Source organism: Pseudopipra pipra, chromosome 2 (genome assembly GCF_036250125.1).
Source record: "Pseudopipra pipra isolate bDixPip1 chromosome 2, bDixPip1.hap1, whole genome shotgun sequence".
In the NCBI taxonomy this organism is placed as follows: Eukaryota; Metazoa; Chordata; class Aves; order Passeriformes; family Pipridae; genus Pseudopipra; species Pseudopipra pipra.
In genome coordinates, this window is record NC_087550.1 from 542 (window position 1) to 17,519 (window position 16,978).

Sequence of the window (16,978 nt, forward strand, 5' to 3'; positions counted from 1 at the left end):
CTTCCCCTGTTGGAAGAGGTCACTTTGTCTTTCGAGGGGACAGATTGCCAAAGCCCGGCCGGTCCATTCCCACGAGGAAAGAAAGGTAGCTTTGTCTCGGACAGGATGCTGAGGGGGGAGACACAAAATAAAAGTTTAATTTAAAACAACTGCCGAGAATAGAAAGCAATTCAAACATAAGGCAGACGAGGCTCGTGCAAAACCCAGTACATTTGACTTCAAAGGAGAATTATTTCCCTCTGCACCTCAGAGAACGCAATTTTCACCCCGGTCCTGCTTCCCATCCTCGAACAAAACACACTGACAAAATTTTTCACCATGCCAGTGGAGAGCTATTAGAGCACACCGCACAAGGAAGCTGAGCCTGCCTCTGGATCCCTGCAAGTGTTCCAGGCCAGGCTGGATGGGACCTGCAGCATCCAACCGGGGATGAGAGTGGAAGGTGCCCCTGCCCACGGAAGACAGGGTGGCCTTTGAAGGTCCCCTTCAAACCAAATCGCTCTCTCATTCCCCTCCGAAACAACTCCCAAAGAGACACAGCAATCAAAGCAAAGGGACTGCACTCCCAGCTTTTCTTACCTGCAGGTTCACAGCACAGCACGCTGGACGTAAAAGCCACGGTAGTTAGTCCTGCCAGAGGCGTCCGGCACAGTGTCCACGGCGACCGAAGGAAAAGAGGCAGCCTGGGAACACGGAGTAAAAGACACTGTCGTTAGGAGTACACCGAGCAACAGCCGGGTCATTCCCACAGGCAGCTTCGCTGTGCAGTCCCACAAAAAGCTCCGACTCCGGATTGAAGCTCGGAGAAGCCCGGCAGTGCCAAAACACTCCAGCTCTCCGCTTCCCAGCCCGCCCCGACCGCCGGGCGCCGCCTCGCAGTCGCCGCCTGGCGGACACGGCCGGGAACGGCACTGCAGCCGCGCGGCCCCCCCCTTGCGAGACCCGCGGCGCCTTTCGCGAGGACGGGCCTTTCTTCCCTAAAACCTGCCCTTCCCTAGGAAAAGCTGGGCAATTCACAGAGTTGCTGGTTTTATCCCGGCTTCCCAAAGGACTTCTCTCTCCCGGCGGCGGCGGCAGCGGCAGCAGCAACGCTCCCCGCGAAGCCCTGACCGAGGCTGGGAATTGACACACAACAAGCCAAGAGCATGAACTCGGCCCCAAAACACTCCCCAACAGACCAATTTACAGTCCCCTTTGCCTCCTCCCCCCCGCGCAGGCCCAGGCTTTGGGATTCCAAGGCAAACCCCGAGAGGCCCAGAGAGCAGCAGCCCCTCAGCCCCAGCACGGCCTCCCCCGGGCTCCCCCGGCCGGGAACCGGCCTAGCCAGCCCCTGCTGTGCAGCACAGCAGGCGGGGGGATGACTTTTGGGACCCCTCCCTGGCCGCTGCAGAGCAATGCAGGCATCGGGGCCAAGTCCTGCCCGGCCCCCGGGCACTGCAGACAGTTCAGCCCCAGCAGCAGCAGCAGCAGCAGCAGCAGCAGCGGGCTGTTCTGCCTCTTGCTCCCCTCTCATTTGGACCCCAACGGTGAGGAACAAGCCCCGGGCACAATCGGCACCGAGCAGCAAGGCCTGGGCTCGCCAGAGGCCCGGGCCTGCCTACTCCAGGCTCTGGGCTTTCTTTGCTTTCTTCCGCCGTAATTCTCCTGCCCCGGCAAGCGTTAAAAGACACACTGCCCGGGGAGACGTGCCCCGAAACAGCCATCAGTTCCAAGGCCAGAAAATCTCAGGGCCACACTTCGAAACCCTGCCGCGAGGCCCCCGGAGAAGCCAAGGGGAGCTGGGATTCCCTGCAGTCCCAGGGAAGCGAGGGGAAGGTGGCAAAGGGGCAGAGAGCAAACCCCCCCCCCCCCCCCAGCTGCTTCTCCCTGCAACCCCTCCGGCAGGCGCAGCTGCCCTGGGATTTCATGCCCCTTGTGTCTCTTGCGAGCTCAACGAGCGAACAAAGGGGTCCTGCAAGATCCGCTTCCTCTGTCCCTGAGGCGGCACAGAGCCTCCCCGCGGGGGGGGTGCGATGCCAGGGCACATCCGAGCCCGGCCCTGCCGCCTGCCGCTCTCGCCGCCCCTTCTCCTGGCGGCGGCACGCAGGTGCGAGTGTCTCCGCAGAGGCGAGAAACCTGCCTGTCGCTTCCCCTGCCTGCAGGCCCCGCTGGCCGCGGGAGAGGCAGAAGAGCGGCCGCCGCCCCCCCGCCGGGCCCCCGCTTACCCCGGCGACGATCTCCTGCAGAGCCCGACGTCGGATCCGCCGCCGTGGGTCGCTTCCGCGGGGGGGAGGCGGCGGCGCAGCCCCGACAGCATCTCCGGGGCACGGCGGGAGCGGAGCGGAGCGGAGCGGAGCGGAGCGGGGCGGGCGGGCGGGAGGGCGGCGACCACCTGGGATCCTGCGCCTGCGCGGCGCGCCGCGTCGCCGAGAGGGGGCTGCCGGCGCCGGTGCCTGCCGCCGCCCGCGAACCCGCCGCCCGCGCCCGGCGCCGCCGAGCGCCCCGCCCCGTCCCCACAGCGGGAAGCGGCGCGGCGAGACGGCGCTGCGGGCGCGGGGCGGGGGTCCGGGGCGGAGCGGAGGTCAGGCACCAGGAAAAACGCCTCTCTGAGGCGAGGGGGCCTCTCGCCGCCATCTTGAGTGTGGCCGGGCTAAGTTCCGGTCCTGGCGGCGCCATCTTGAGTGTGGCCTCGGGGCGACTTCCGGGCCGGGGCCGCCATCTTTGTGTACGGCCTTGGAGGACTTCCGGTCATGGCGCCGCCATCTTTGTGTACGGCCTCGCAGCACTTCCGGTCCGGGTGGTGCGCCCTCCAAAACAGCCCGGTCGCTCTCTACTTCCGGTGCCCCGCTTTACCCGGACAACGACCCTCGCTAATTTCTGCGCTTTCGCCCCAAAAATCTTCACGTTATTCCCCCCGCGCACACCCCGGGAGAGACGGGAGACCGCAGCTCCCGCCGTGCCGCCGGAGCCGGCCCTCAAGTCGAGCGGGGAGCGCTGCAGCGGCACAGGAGCCACTGCGCATGCGTCGCCGCTTGCCCTCGCCCGCCCGCCCTCACTTACCTCGTGATCGCCGGCGTCTCGCTTACGACTGCGCAGGCGCCGCCGTCGCCACCTTGCCTGCCCCCCCCACACCGCCCGCCTTCGCTCGCTCTCGCTGCGCGCGCCTCGCCCGCTTTGCCCCGGCCCCTCCCTCACATTTCGCGGCACCCCCTCCGCTGCCTTTTCGGCTCCCCGCCCTTCCCCCGACCACCTTTTCGGGTCCCCTTCTCATACTTTAGGGGGGACCCCCAAGTCACGGGGCGGGGCGGGGCGGGGCGGGGAGTAAACCCCGGGGTGCCCAAGAAGCCCTGGTTTTCCCTTTCATTTCACTTGGCATTTTATTAGGGCCTTTTTACTTTGCTCGCTTTGATTGTTTTTCTTTCATTTTCCTTCTTTATTGCCTTAATTTTTTATTCTATTTATTTTTCATTTCATTTTATTTTCTTTTCTTTCTCGTTTGCTTTTATTTTTTTTAGTTCTTAGTCCTCCAGAGAGCAACAAAGAACGCTGAAGCTCCTCTGGGACAGACAAAGGCCCCCCTACCCTTCCCTTAGACACAACGCCTGCCAGGAGGGCCCCGCAAGCCCGCTCCGCTCCTGCCAGGCACTGGGGCTCACCCCCAGGGGGGCTTTGCCAGCACCCAGTGGAAATTAAAATTACAGCCTGGGCAGGAAATTCAAATTACAGGACGGCAGGACCGCTCCTGGCCAAGGCCACCGCTCCGTGCAAGTCACACCACTGACCACCCGGGGCTGGGGACTTTCGGGGCCATACTTCCAGCTTTTATTCTCCAGAGACTCCAGTTCTTCCTGGCACCCCTTGCTTCAGTCTTCCCCTGCTGCAAGAGGTCACTTTGTCTTTCGAGGGGACAGACTGCCAAAGCCCGGCCGGTCCATTCCCACGAGGAAAGAAAGGTAGCTTTGTCTCGGACAGGATGCTGAGGGGGGAGACACAAAATAAAAGTTTAATTTAAAACAACTGCCGAGAACAGAAAGCAATTCAAACATAAGGCAGACGAGGCTCGTGCAAAACCCATTTGACTTCAAAGGAGAATTACTTCCCTTCTGCACCTAACAGAATGGCATTTTCCCCCAGGTCCTGCTTCCCATCCTCGAACAAAACACACTGACAACATTTTTCACCATGCCAGTGGAGAGCTATTAGAGCACACTGCACAGGGAAGCTGAGCCTGCCCCTGGATCCCTGCAAGTGTTCCAGGCCAGGCTGGATGGGACCTGCAGCATCCAACCGGGGATGAGAGTGGAAGGTGCCCCTGCCCACGCAAGGCAGGGTGGCCTTTGAAGGTCCCCTTCAAACCAAATCGCTCTCTCATTCCCCTCCAAAATAACTCCCAAGAGACACAGCAACCAAAGCAGAGGGACTGCACTCCCAGCTTTTCTTACCTGCAGGCATACAGCACGTTGGACATAAAAGCCACAGGGTTAGTCCTGCCAGAGGTGTCCGGCACAGTGTCCACGGCGACCAAAGGGTAAGAGGCAGCCTGGGAACACAGAGTAAAAGGCACTTTAATTAGGAGTACACTGAGCAATAGCCAGGTCATTCACACAGCTTCACTCTCCAGTCACACAAAAAGCACTCACCGAGGCCTCAGTTAGGATGGTTCCTGACGCTGACCGGGTGAACACCTCCCCGCAAGCCCGCTCCGCTCCTGCCAGGCACTGGGGCTCACCCCCAGGGGGGCTTTGCCAGCACCCAGTGGAAATTAAAATTACAGCCTGGGCAGGAAATTCAAATTACAGGACGGCAGGACCGCTCCTGGCCAAGGCCACCGCTCCGTGCAAGTCAGACCACTGACCACCCGGGGCTGGGGACTTTCGGGGGCACGCTTCCAGCTTTTATTCTCCAGAGACTCCAGTTCTTCCTGGCACCCCTTGCTTCAGTCTTCCCCTGCTGCAAGAGGTCACTTTGTCTTTCGAGGGGACAGATTGCCAAAGCCCGGCCGGTCCATTCCCACGAGGAAAGAAAGGTAGCTTTGTCTCGGACAGGATGCTGAGGGGGGAGACACAAAATAAAAGTTTAATTTAAAACAACTGCCGAGAACAGAAAGCAATTCAAACATAAGGCAGACGAGGCTCGTGCAAAACCCAGTACATTTGACTTCAAAGGAGAATTATTTCCCTCTGCACCTCAGAGAACGCAATTTTCACCCCGGTCCTGCTTCCCATCCTCGAACAAAACACACTGACAAAATTTTTCACCATGCCAGTGGAGAGCTATTAGAGCACACTGCACAGGGAAGCTGAGCCTGCCCCTGGATCCCTGCAAGTGTTCCAGGCCAGGCTGGATGGGACCTGCAGCATCCAACCGGGGATGAGAGTGGAAGGTGCCCCTGCCCACGGAAGACAGGGTGGCCTTTGAAGGTCCCCTTCAAACCAAATTTCCCCTCCAAAATAACTCCCAAAGAGACACAGCAACCAAAGCAGAGGGACTGCACTCCCAGCTTTTCTTACCTGCAGGCATACAGCACGTTGGACATAAAAGCCACAGGGTTAGTCCTGCCAGAGGTGTCCGGCACACACACGGCGACCGAAGGGAAAGAGGCAGCCTGGGAACACGGAGTAAAAGGCACTTTAATTAGGAGTACACTGAGCAATAGCCAGGTCATTCACACAGCTCCACTGTCCAGTCACACAAAAAGCACTCACCGAGGCCTCAGTTAGGATGGTTCCTGACGCTGACCGGGTGAACACCTCCCCGCAAGCCCGCTCCGCTCCTGCCGGGCACTGGGGCTCACCCCCAGGGGGGCTTTGCCAGCACCCAGTGGAAATTAAAATTACAGCCTGGGCAGGAAATTCAAAGTACAGGCCGGCAGGACCGCTCCTGGCCAAGGCCACCGCTCCGTGCAAGTCAGACCACTGACCACCCGGGGCTGGGGACTTTCGGGGCCATACTTCCAGCTTTTATTCTCCAGAGACTCCAGTTCTTCCTGGCACCCCTTGCTTCAGTCTTCCCCTGTTGGAAGAGGTCACTTTGTCTTTCGAGGGGACAGATTGCCAAAGCCCGGCCGGTCCATTCCCACGAGGAAAGAAAGGTAGCTTTGTCTCGGACAGGATGCTGAGGGGGGAGACACAAAATAAAAGTTTAATTTAAAACAACTGCCGAGAACAGAAAGCAATTCAAACATAAGGCAGACGAGGCTCGTGCAAAACCCATTTGACTTCAAAGGAGAATTACTTCCCTTCTGCACCTAACAGAATGGCATTTTCCCCCAGGTCCTGCTTCCCATCCTCGAACAAAACACACTGACAACATTTTTCACCATGCCAGTGGAGAGCTATTAGAGAGCACTGCACAGGGAAGCTGAGCCTGCCCCTGGATCCCTGCAAGTGTTCCAGGCCAGGCTGGATGGGACCTGCAGCATCCAACCGGGGATGAGAGTGGAAGGTGCCCCTGCCCACGCAAGGCAGGGTGGCCTTTGAAGGTCCCCTTCAAACCAAATTTCCCCTCCAAAATAACTCCCAAAGAGACACAGCAACCAAAGCAGAGGGACTGCACTCCCAGCTTTTCTTACCTGCAGGCATACAGCACGTTGGACATAAAAGCCACAGGGTTAGTCCTGCCAGAGGTGTCCGGCACACACACGGCGACCGAAGGGAAAGAGGCAGCCTGGGAACACGGAGTAAAAGGCACTTTAATTAGGAGTACACTGAGCAATAGCCAGGTCATTCACACAGCTTCACTCTCCAGTCACACAAAAAGCACTCACCGAGGCCTCAGTTAGGATGGTTCCTGACGCTGACCGGGTGAACACCTCCCCGCAAGCCCGCTCCGCTCCTGCCAGGCACTGGGGCTCACCCCCAGGGGGGCTTTGCCAGCACCCAGTGGAAATTAAAATTACAGCCTGGGCAAAGGTGCTTCCCGCAGGACCGCTCCTGGCCAAGGCCACCGCTCCGTGCAAGTCAGACCACTGACCACCCGGGGCTGGGGACTTTCGGGGCCATACTTCCAGCTTTTATTCTCCAGGGACTCCAGTTCTTCCTGGCACCCCTTGCTTCAGTCTTCCCCTGCTGCAAGAGGTCACTTTGTCTTTCGAGGGGACAGATTGCCAAAGCCCGGCCGGTCCATTCCCACGAGGAAAGAAAGGTAGCTTTGTCTCGGACAGGATGCTGAGGGGGGAGACACAAAATAAAAGTTTAATTTAAAACAACTGCCGAGAATAGAAAGCAATTCAAACATAAGGCAGACGAGGCTCGTGCAAAACCCAGTACATTTGACTTCAAAGGAGAATTATTTCCCTCTGCACCTCAGAGAACGCAATTTTCACCCCGGTCCTGCTTCCCATCCTCGAACAAAACACACTGACAAAATTTTTCACCATGCCAGTGGAGAGCTATTAGAGCACACCGCACAAGGAAGCTGAGCCTGCCTCTGGATCCCTGCAAGTGTTCCAGGCCAGGCTGGATGGGACCTGCAGCATCCAACCGGGGATGAGAGTGGAAGGTGCCCCTGCCCACGGAAGACAGGGTGGCCTTTGAAGGTCCCCTTCAAACCAAATCGCTCTCTCATTCCCCTCCGAAACAACTCCCAAAGAGACACAGCAATCAAAGCAAAGGGACTGCACTCCCAGCTTTTCTTACCTGCAGGTTCACAGCACAGCACGCTGGACGTAAAAGCCACGGTAGTTAGTCCTGCCAGAGGCGTCCGGCACAGTGTCCACGGCGACCGAAGGAAAAGAGGCAGCCTGGGAACACGGAGTAAAAGACACTGTCGTTAGGAGTACACCGAGCAACAGCCGGGTCATTCCCACAGGCAGCTTCGCTGTGCAGTCCCACAAAAAGCTCCGACTCCGGATTGAAGCTCGGAGAAGCCCGGCAGTGCCAAAACACTCCAGCTCTCCGCTTCCCAGCCCGCCCCGACCGCCGGGCGCCGCCTCGCAGTCGCCGCCTGGCGGACACGGCCGGGAACGGCACTGCAGCCGCGCGGCCCCCCCCTTGCGAGACCCGCGGCGCCTTTCGCGAGGACGGGCCTTTCTTCCCTAAAACCTGCCCTTCCCTAGGAAAAGCTGGGCAATTCACAGAGTTGCTGGTTTTATCCCGGCTTCCCAAAGGACTTCTCTCTCCCGGCGGCGGCGGCAGCGGCAGCAGCAACGCTCCCCGCGAAGCCCTGACCGAGGCTGGGAATTGACACACAACAAGCCAAGAGCATGAACTCGGCCCCAAAACACTCCCCAACAGACCAATTTACAGTCCCCTTTGCCTCCTCCCCCCCGCGCAGGCCCAGGCTTTGGGATTCCAAGGCAAACCCCGAGAGGCCCAGAGAGCAGCAGCCCCTCAGCCCCAGCACGGCCTCCCCCGGGCTCCCCCGGCCGGGAACCGGCCTAGCCAGCCCCTGCTGTGCAGCACAGCAGGCGGGGGGATGACTTTTGGGACCCCTCCCTGGCCGCTGCAGAGCAATGCAGGCATCGGGGCCAAGTCCTGCCCGGCCCCCGGGCACTGCAGACAGTTCAGCCCCAGCAGCAGCAGCAGCAGCAGCAGCAGCAGCAGCAGGCTGTTCTGCCTCTTGCTCCCCTCTCATTTGGACCCCAACGGTGAGGAACAAGCCCCGGGCACAATCGGCACCGAGCAGCAAGGCCTGGGCTCGCCAGAGGCCCGGGCCTGCCTACTCCAGGCTCTGGGCTTTCTTTGCTTTCTTCCGCCGTAATTCTCCTGCCCCGGCAAGCGTTAAAAGACACACTGCCCGGGGAGACGTGCCCCGAAACAGCCATCAGTTCCAAGGCCAGAAAATCTCAGGGCCACACTTCGAAACCCTGCCGCGAGGCCCCCGGAGAAGCCAAGGGGAGCTGGGATTCCCTGCAGTCCCAGGGAAGCGAGGGGAAGGTGGCAAAGGGGCAGAGAGCAAACCCCCCCCCCCCCCAGCTGCTTCTCCCTGCAACCCCTCCGGCAGGCGCAGCTGCCTTGGGATTTCATGCCCCTTGTGTCTCTTGCGAGCTCAACGAGCGAACAAAGGGGTCCTGCAAGATCCGCTTCCTCTGTCCCTGAGGCGGCACAGAGCCTCCCCGCGGGGGGGGTGCGATGCCAGGGCACATCCGAGCCCGGCCCTGCCGCCTGCCGCTCTCGCCGCCCCTTCTCCTGGCGGCGGCACGCAGGTGCGAGTGTCTCCGCAGAGGCGAGAAACCTGCCTGTCGCTTCCCCTGCCTGCAGGCCCCGCTGGCCGCGGGAGAGGCAGAAGAGCGGCCGCCGCCCCCCCGCCGGGCCCCCGCTTACCCCGGCGACGATCTCCTGCAGAGCCCGACGTCGGATCCGCCGCCGTGGGTCGCTTCCGCGGGGGGGAGGCGGCGGCGCAGCCCCGACAGCATCTCCGGGGCACGGCGGGAGCGGAGCGGAGCGGAGCGGAGCGGAGCGGGGCGGGCGGGCGGGAGGGCGGCGACCACCTGGGATCCTGCGCCTGCGCGGCGCGCCGCGTCGCCGAGAGGGGGCTGCCGGCGCCGGTGCCTGCCGCCGCCCGCGAACCCGCCGCCCGCGCCCGGCGCCGCCGAGCGCCCCGCCCCGTCCCCACAGCGGGAAGCGGCGCGGCGAGACGGCGCTGCGGGCGCGGGGCGGGGGTCCGGGGCGGAGCGGAGGTCAGGCACCAGGAAAAACGCCTCTCTGAGGCGAGGGGGCCTCTCGCCGCCATCTTGAGTGTGGCCGGGCTAAGTTCCGGTCCTGGCGGCGCCATCTTGAGTGTGGCCTCGGGGCGACTTCCGGGCCGGGGCCGCCATCTTTGTGTACGGCCTTGGAGGACTTCCGGTCATGGCGCCGCCATCTTTGTGTACGGCCTCGCAGCACTTCCGGTCCGGGTGGTGCGCCCTCCAAAACAGCCCGGTCGCTCTCTACTTCCGGTGCCCCGCTTTACCCGGACAACGACCCTCGCTAATTTCTGCGCTTTCGCCCCAAAAATCTTCACGTTATTCCCCCCGCGCACACCCCGGGAGAGACGGGAGACCGCAGCTCCCGCCGTGCCGCCGGAGCCGGCCCTCAAGTCGAGCGGGGAGCGCTGCAGCGGCACAGGAGCCACTGCGCATGCGTCGCCGCTTGCCCTCGCCCGCCCGCCCTCACTTACCTCGTGATCGCCGGCGTCTCGCTTACGACTGCGCAGGCGCCGCCGTCGCCACCTTGCCTGCCCCCCCCACACCGCCCGCCTTCGCTCGCTCTCGCTGCGCGCGCCTCGCCCGCTTTGCCCCGGCCCCTCCCTCACATTTCGCGGCACCCCCTCCGCTGCCTTTTCGGCTCCCCGCCCTTCCCCCGACCACCTTTTCGGGTCCCCTTCTCATACTTTAGGGGGGACCCCCAAGTCACGGGGCGGACGGCGGGGCGGGGCGGGGAGTAAACCCCGGGGTGCCCAAGAAGCCCTGGTTTTCCCTTTCATTTCACTTGGCATTTTATTAGGGCCTTTTTACTTTGCTCGCTTTGATTTTTTTTCCTTACTTTTCTTTTGTATTTTAGATTTCCTTCTTTATTGCCTAATTTTTATTCTCTTTAGTTTTCATTTTCTTTTCTTTCTCCTTTGCTTTTATTTTTTTTAGTTCTTAGTCCTCCAGAGAGCAACAAAGAACACTGAAGCTCCTCTGGGACAGACAAAGGCCCCCCTACCCTTCCCTTAGACACAACGCCTGCCAGGAGGGCCCCGCAAGCCCGCTCCGCTCCTGCCAGGCACTGGGGCTCACCCCCAGGGGAGCTTTGCCAGCACCCAGTGGAAATTAAAATTACAGCCTGGGCAGGAAATTCAAATTACAGGACGGCAGGACCGCTCCTGGCCAAGGCCACCGGGCCGTGCAAGTCAGACCACTGACCACCCGGGGCTGGGGACTTTCGGGGGCACGCTTCCAGCTTTTATTCTCCAGAGACTCCAGTTCTTCCTGGCACCCCTTGCTTCAGTCTTCCCCTGCTGCAAGAGGTCACTTTGTCTTTCGAGGGGACAGATTGCCAAAGCCCGGCCGGTCCATTCCCACGAGGAAAGAAAGGTAGCTTTGTCTCGGACAGGATGCTGAGGGGGGAGACACAAAATAAAAGTTTACTTTAAAACAACTGCCGAGAACAGAAAGCAATTCAAACATAAGGCAGACGAGGCTCGTGCAAAACCCAGTACATTTGACTTCAAAGGAGAATTATTTCCCTCTGCACCTAACAGAATGGCATTTTCCCCCAGGTCCTGCTTCCCATCCTCGAACAAAACACACTGACAAAATTTTTCACCATGCCAGTGGAGAGCTATTAGAGCACACTGCACAGGGAAGCTGAGCCTGCCCCTGGATCCCTGCAAGTGTTCCAGGCCAGGCTGGATGGGACCTGCAGCATCCAACCAGGGATGAGAGTGGAAGGTGCCCCTGCCCACGGAAGGCAGGGTGGCCTTTGAAGGTCCCCTTCAAACCAAATTTCCCCTCCAAAATAACTCCCAAAGAGACACAGCAACCAAAGCAGAGGGACTGCACTCCCAGCTTTTCTTACCTGCAGGCATACAGCACGTTGGACATAAAAGCCACGGGGTTAGTCCTGCCAGAGGTGTCCGGCACAGTGTCCACGGCGACCGAAGGCAAAGAGGCAGCCTGGGAACACGGAGTAAAAGGCACTTTAATTAGGAGTACACTGAGCAATAGCCAGGTCATTCACACAGCTCCACTGTCCAGTCACACAAAAAGCACTCACCGAGGCCTCAGTTAGGATGGTTCCTGACGCTGACCGGGTGAACACCTCCCTGCAAGCCCGCTCCGCTCCTGCCAGGCACTGGGGCTCACCCCCAGGGGGGCTTTGCCAGCACCCAGTGGAAATTAAAATTACAGCCTGGGCAGGAAATTAAAAGTACAGGCCGGTAGGACCGCTCCTGGCCAAGGCCACTGCTCCGTGCAAGTCAGACCACTGATCACCTGCGGCTGGGGACTTTCGGGGCCATACTTCCAGCTTTTATTCTCCAGAGACTCCAGTTCTTCCTGGCACCCCTTGCTTCAGTCTTCCCCTGCTGCAAGAGCTCACTTTGTCTTTTGAGGGGACAGATTGCCAAAGCCCGGCCGGTCCATTCCCACGAGGAAAGAAAGGTAGCTTTGTCTCGGACAGGATGCTGAGGGGGGAGACACAAAATAAAAGTTTAATTTAAAACAACTGCCGAGAATAGAAAGCAATTCAAACATAAGGCAGACGAGGCTCGTGCAAAACCCAGTACATTTGACTTCAAAGGAGAATTATTTCCCTCTGCACCTCAGAGAACGCAATTTTCACCCCGGTCCTGCTTCCCATCCTCGAACAAAACACACTGACAACATTTTTCACCATGCCAGTGGAGAGCTATTAGAGCACACCGCACAGGGAAGCTGAGCCTGCCTCTGGATCCCTGCAAGTGTTCCAGGCCAGGCTGGATGGGACCTGCAGCATCCAACCGGGGATGAGAGTGGAAGGTGCCCCTGCCCACGGAAGACAGGGTGGCCTTTGAAGGTCCCCTTCAAACCAAATCGCTCTCTCATTCCCCTCCGAAACAACTCCCAAAGAGACACAGCAATCAAAGCAGAGGGACTGCACTCCCAGCTTTTCTTACCTGCAGGTTCACAGCACAGCACGCTGGACGTAAAAGCCACGGTACTTAGTCCTGCCAGAGGCGTCCGGCACAGTGTCCACGGCGACCGAAGGAAAAGAGGCAGCCTGGGAACACGGAGTAAAAGACACTGTCGTTAGGAGTACACCGAGCAACAGCCGGGTCATTCCCACAGGCAGCTTCGCTGTGCAGTCCCACAAAAAGCTCCGACTCCGGATTGAAGCTCGGAGAAGCCCGGCAGTGCCAAAACACTCCAGCTCTCCGCTTCCCAGCCCGCCCCGACCGCCGGGCGCCGCCTCGCAGTCGCCGCCTGGCGGACACGGCCGGGAACGGCACTGCAGCCGCGCGGCCCCCCCCTTGCGAGACCCGCGGCGCCTTTCGCGAGGACGGGCCTTTCTTCCCTAAAACCTGCCCTTCCCTAGGAAAAGCTGGGCAATTCACAGAGTTGCTGGTTTTATCCCGGCTTCCCAAAGGACTTCTCTCTCCCGGCGGCGGCGGCAGCGGCAGCAGCAACGCTCCCCGCGAAGCCCTGACCGAGGCTGGGAATTGACACACAACAAGCCAAGAGCATGAACTCGGCCCCAAAACACTCCCCAACAGACCAATTTACAGTCCCCTTTGCCTCCTCCCCCCCGCGCAGGCCCAGGCTTTGGGATTCCAAGGCAAACCCCGAGAGGCCCAGAGAGCAGCAGCCCCTCAGCCCCAGCACGGCCTCCCCCGGGCTCCCCCGGCCGGGAACCGGCCTAGCCAGCCCCTGCTGTGCAGCACAGCAGGCGGGGGGATGACTTTTGGGACCCCTCCCTGGCCGCTGCAGAGCAATGCAGGCATCGGGGCCAAGTCCTGCCCGGCCCCCGGGCACTGCAGACAGTTCAGCCCCAGCAGCAGCAGCAGCAGCAGCAGCGGGCTGTTCTGCCTCTTGCTCCCCTCTCATTTGGACCCCAACGGTGAGGAACAAGCCCCGGGCACAATCGGCACCGAGCAGCAAGGCCTGGGCTCGCCAGAGGCCCGGGCCTGCCTACTCCAGGCTCTGGGCTTTCTTTGCTTTCTTCCGCCGTAATTCTCCTGCCCCGGCAAGCGTTAAAAGACACACTGCCCGGGGAGACGTGCCCCGAAACAGCCATCAGTTCCAAGGCCAGAAAATCTCAGGGCCACACTTCGAAACCCTGCCGCGAGGCCCCCGGAGAAGCCAAGGGGAGCTGGGATTCCCTGCAGTCCCAGGGAAGCGAGGGGAAGGTGGCAAAGGGGCAGAGAGCAAACACCCCCCCCCAGCTGCTTCTCCCTGCAACCCCTCCGGCAGGCGCAGCTGCCCTGGGATTTCATGCCCCTTGTGTCTCTTGCGAGCTCAACGAGCGAACAAAGGGGTCCTGCAAGATCCGCTTCCTCTGTCCCTGAGGCGGCACAGAGCCTCCCCGCGGGGGGGGTGCGATGCCAGGGCACATCCGAGCCCGGCCCTGCCGCCTGCCGCTCTCGCCGCCCCTTCTCCTGGCGGCGGCACGCAGGTGCGAGTGTCTCCGCAGAGGCGAGAAACCTGCCTGTCGCTTCCCCTGCCTGCAGGCCCCGCTGGCCGCGGGAGAGGCAGAAGAGCGGCCGCCGCCCCCCCGCCGGGCCCCCGCTTACCCCGGCGACGATCTCCTGCAGAGCCCGACGTCGGATCCGCCGCCGTGGGTCGCTTCCGGGGGGGGGAGGCGGCGGCGCAGCCCCGACAGCATCTCCGGGGCACGGCGGGAGCGGAGCGGAGCGGAGCGGAGCGGAGCGGGGCGGGCGGGCGGGAGGGCGGCGACCACCTGGGGTCCTGCGCCTGCGCGGCGCGCCGCGTCACCGAGAGGGGGCTGCCGGCGCCGGTGCCTGCCGCCGCCCGCGAACCCGCCGCCCGCGCCCGGCGCCGCCGAGCGCCCCGCCCCGTCCCCACAGCGGGAAGCGGCGCGGCGAGACGGCGCTGCGGGCGCGGGGCGGGGGTCCGGGGCGGAGCGGAGGTCAGGCACCAGGAAAAACGCCTCTCTGAGGCGAGGGGGCCTCTCGCCGCCATCTTGAGTGTGGCCGGGCTAAGCTCCGGTCCTGGCGGCGCCCTCTTGAGTGTGGCCTCGGGGCGACTTCCGGGCCGGGGCCGCCATCTTTGTGTACGGCCTTGGAGGACTTCCGGTCATGGCGCCGCCATCTTTGTGTACGGCCTCGCAGCACTTCCGGTCCGGGTGGTGCGCCCTCCAAAACAGCCCGGTCGCTCTCTACTTCCGGTGCCCCGCTTTACCCGGACAACGACCCTCGCTAATTTCTGCGCTTTCGCCCCAAAAATCTTCACGTTATTCCCCCCGCGCACACCCCGGGAGAGACGGGAGACCGCAGCTCCCGCCGTGCCGCCGGAGCCGGCCCTCAAGTCGAGCGGGGAGCGCTGCAGCGGCACAGGAGCCACTGCGCATGCGTCGCCGCTTGCCCTCGCCCGCCCGCCCTCACTTACCTCGTGATCGCCGGCGTCTCGCTTACGACTGCGCAGGCGCCGCCGTCGCCACCTTGCCTGCCCCCCCCACACCGCCCGCCTTCGCTCGCTCTCGCTGCGCGCGCCTCGCCCGCTTTGCCCCGGCCCCTCCCTCACATTTCGCGGCACCCCCCCCGCTGCCTTTTCGGCTCCCCGCCCTTCCCCCGACCACCTTTTCGGGTCCCCTTCTCATACTTTAGGGGGGACCCCCAAGTCACGGGGCGGGGCGGGGCGAGGCGGGGAGTAAACCCCGGGGTGCCCAAGAAGCCCTGGTTTTCCCTTTCATTTCACTTGGCATTTTATTAGGGCCTTTTTACTTTGCTCGCTTTGATTTTTTTTCTTTCATTTTCCTTCTTTATTGCCTTAATTTTTTATTCTATTTATTTTTCATTTCATTTTCTTTTCTTTTCTTTCTCGTTTGCTTTTATTTTTTTTAGTTCTTAGTCCTCCAGAGAGCAACAAAGAACGCTGAAGCTCCTCTGGGACAGACAAAGGCCCCCTACCCTTCCCTTAGACACAACGCCTGCCAGGAGGGCCCCGCAAGCCCGCTCCGCTCCTGCCAGGCACTGGGGCTCACCCCCAGGGGGGCTTTGCCAGCACCCAGTGAAAATTAAAATTACAGCCTGGGCAGGAAATTCAAATTACAGGACGGCAGGACCGCTCCTGGCCAAGGCCACCGCTCCGTGCAAGTCAGACCACTGACCACCCGGGGCTGGGGACTTTCGGGGGCACGCTTCCAGCTTTTATTCTCCAGAGACTCCAGTTCTTCCTGGCACCCCTTGCTTCAGTCTTCCCCTGCTGCAAGAGGTCACTTTGTCTTTCCAGGGGACAGATTGCCAAAGCCCGGCCGGTCCATTCCCACGAGGAAAGAAAGGTAGCTTTGTCTCGGACAGGATGCTGAGGGGGGAGACACAAAATAAAAGTTTAATTTAAAACAACTGCCGAGAACAGAAAGCAATTCAAACATAAGGCAGACGAGGCTCGTGCAAAACCCATTTGACTTCAAAGGAGAATTATTTCCCTCTGCACCTAACAGAATGGCATTTTCCCCCAGGTCCTGCTTCCCATCCTCGAACAAAACACACTGACAAAATTTTTCACCATGCCAGTGGAGAGCTATTAGAGCACACTGCACAGGGAAGCCGAGCCTGCCCCTGGATCCCTGCAAGTGTTCCAGGCCAGGCTGGATGGGACCTGCAGCATCCAACCGGGGATGAGAGTGGAAGGTGCCCCTGCCCACGCAAGGCAGGGTGGCCTTTGAAGGTCCCCTTCAAACCAAATCGCTCTCTCATTCCCCTCCAAAATAACTCCCAAAGAGACACAGCAACCAAAGCAGAGGGACTGCACTCCCAGCTTTTCTTACCTGCAGGCATACAGCACGTTGGACATAAAAGCCACAGGGTTAGTCCTGCCAGAGGTGTCCGGCACACACACGGCGACCGAAGGGAAAGAGGCAGCCTGGGAACACGGAGTAAAAGGCACTTTAATTAGGAGTACACTGAGCAATAGCCAGGTCATTCACACAGCTTCACTCTCCAGTCACACAAAAAGCACTCACCGAGGCCTCAGTTAGGACGGTTCCTGACGCTGACCGGGTGAACACCTCCCCGCAAGCCCGCTCCGCTCCTGCCAGGCACTGGGGCTCACCCCCAGGGGGGCTTTGCCAGCACCCAGTGGAAATTAAAATTACAGCCTGGGCAAAGGTGCTTCCCGCAGGACCACTCCTGGCCAAGGCCACCGCTCCGTGCAAGTCAGACCACTGACCACCCAGGGCTGGGAACTTTCAGGGCCATACTTCAAGCTTTTATTCTCCAGAGACTCCAGTTCTTCCTGGCACCCCTTGCTTCAGTCTTCCCCTGCTGCAAGAGCTCACTTTGTCTTTTGAGGGGACAGATTGCCAAAGCCCGGCCGGTCCATTCCCACGAGGAAAGAAAGGTAGCTTTGTCTCGGACAGGATGCTGAGGGGGGAGA

General features: G+C 60.9%; 2 long non-coding RNA genes across 3 annotated transcripts; both read right to left on the reverse strand.

The window, feature by feature from the left end:
• Positions 1 to 604: 604 nt before the first annotated feature.
• Positions 605 to 7,225, reverse strand: LOC135407307 (uncharacterized). 2 transcript variants are annotated; one of them, XR_010426805.1, is made up of 6 exons: positions 6,746 to 7,225; positions 6,551 to 6,645; positions 5,685 to 6,093; positions 5,490 to 5,584; positions 4,620 to 4,926; positions 605 to 683 (listed from the first exon to the last, which is right to left on the reverse strand). It is a non-coding gene; the product is annotated as an uncharacterized LOC135407307 (long non-coding RNA). The 2 variants fall into 2 exon arrangements; XR_010426804.1 differs by lacking the exons at positions 605 to 683; positions 4,620 to 4,926 and adding an exon at positions 4,935 to 5,028.
• Positions 7,226 to 10,144: 2,919 nt separating this feature from the next.
• On the reverse strand, positions 10,145 to 11,824 carry LOC135407343 (uncharacterized). Its single transcript, XR_010426825.1, has 3 exons — positions 11,661 to 11,824; positions 11,463 to 11,560; positions 10,145 to 11,001 (listed from the first exon to the last, which is right to left on the reverse strand). It is a non-coding gene; the product is annotated as an uncharacterized LOC135407343 (long non-coding RNA).
• Positions 11,825 to 16,978: the final 5,154 nt, after the last annotated feature.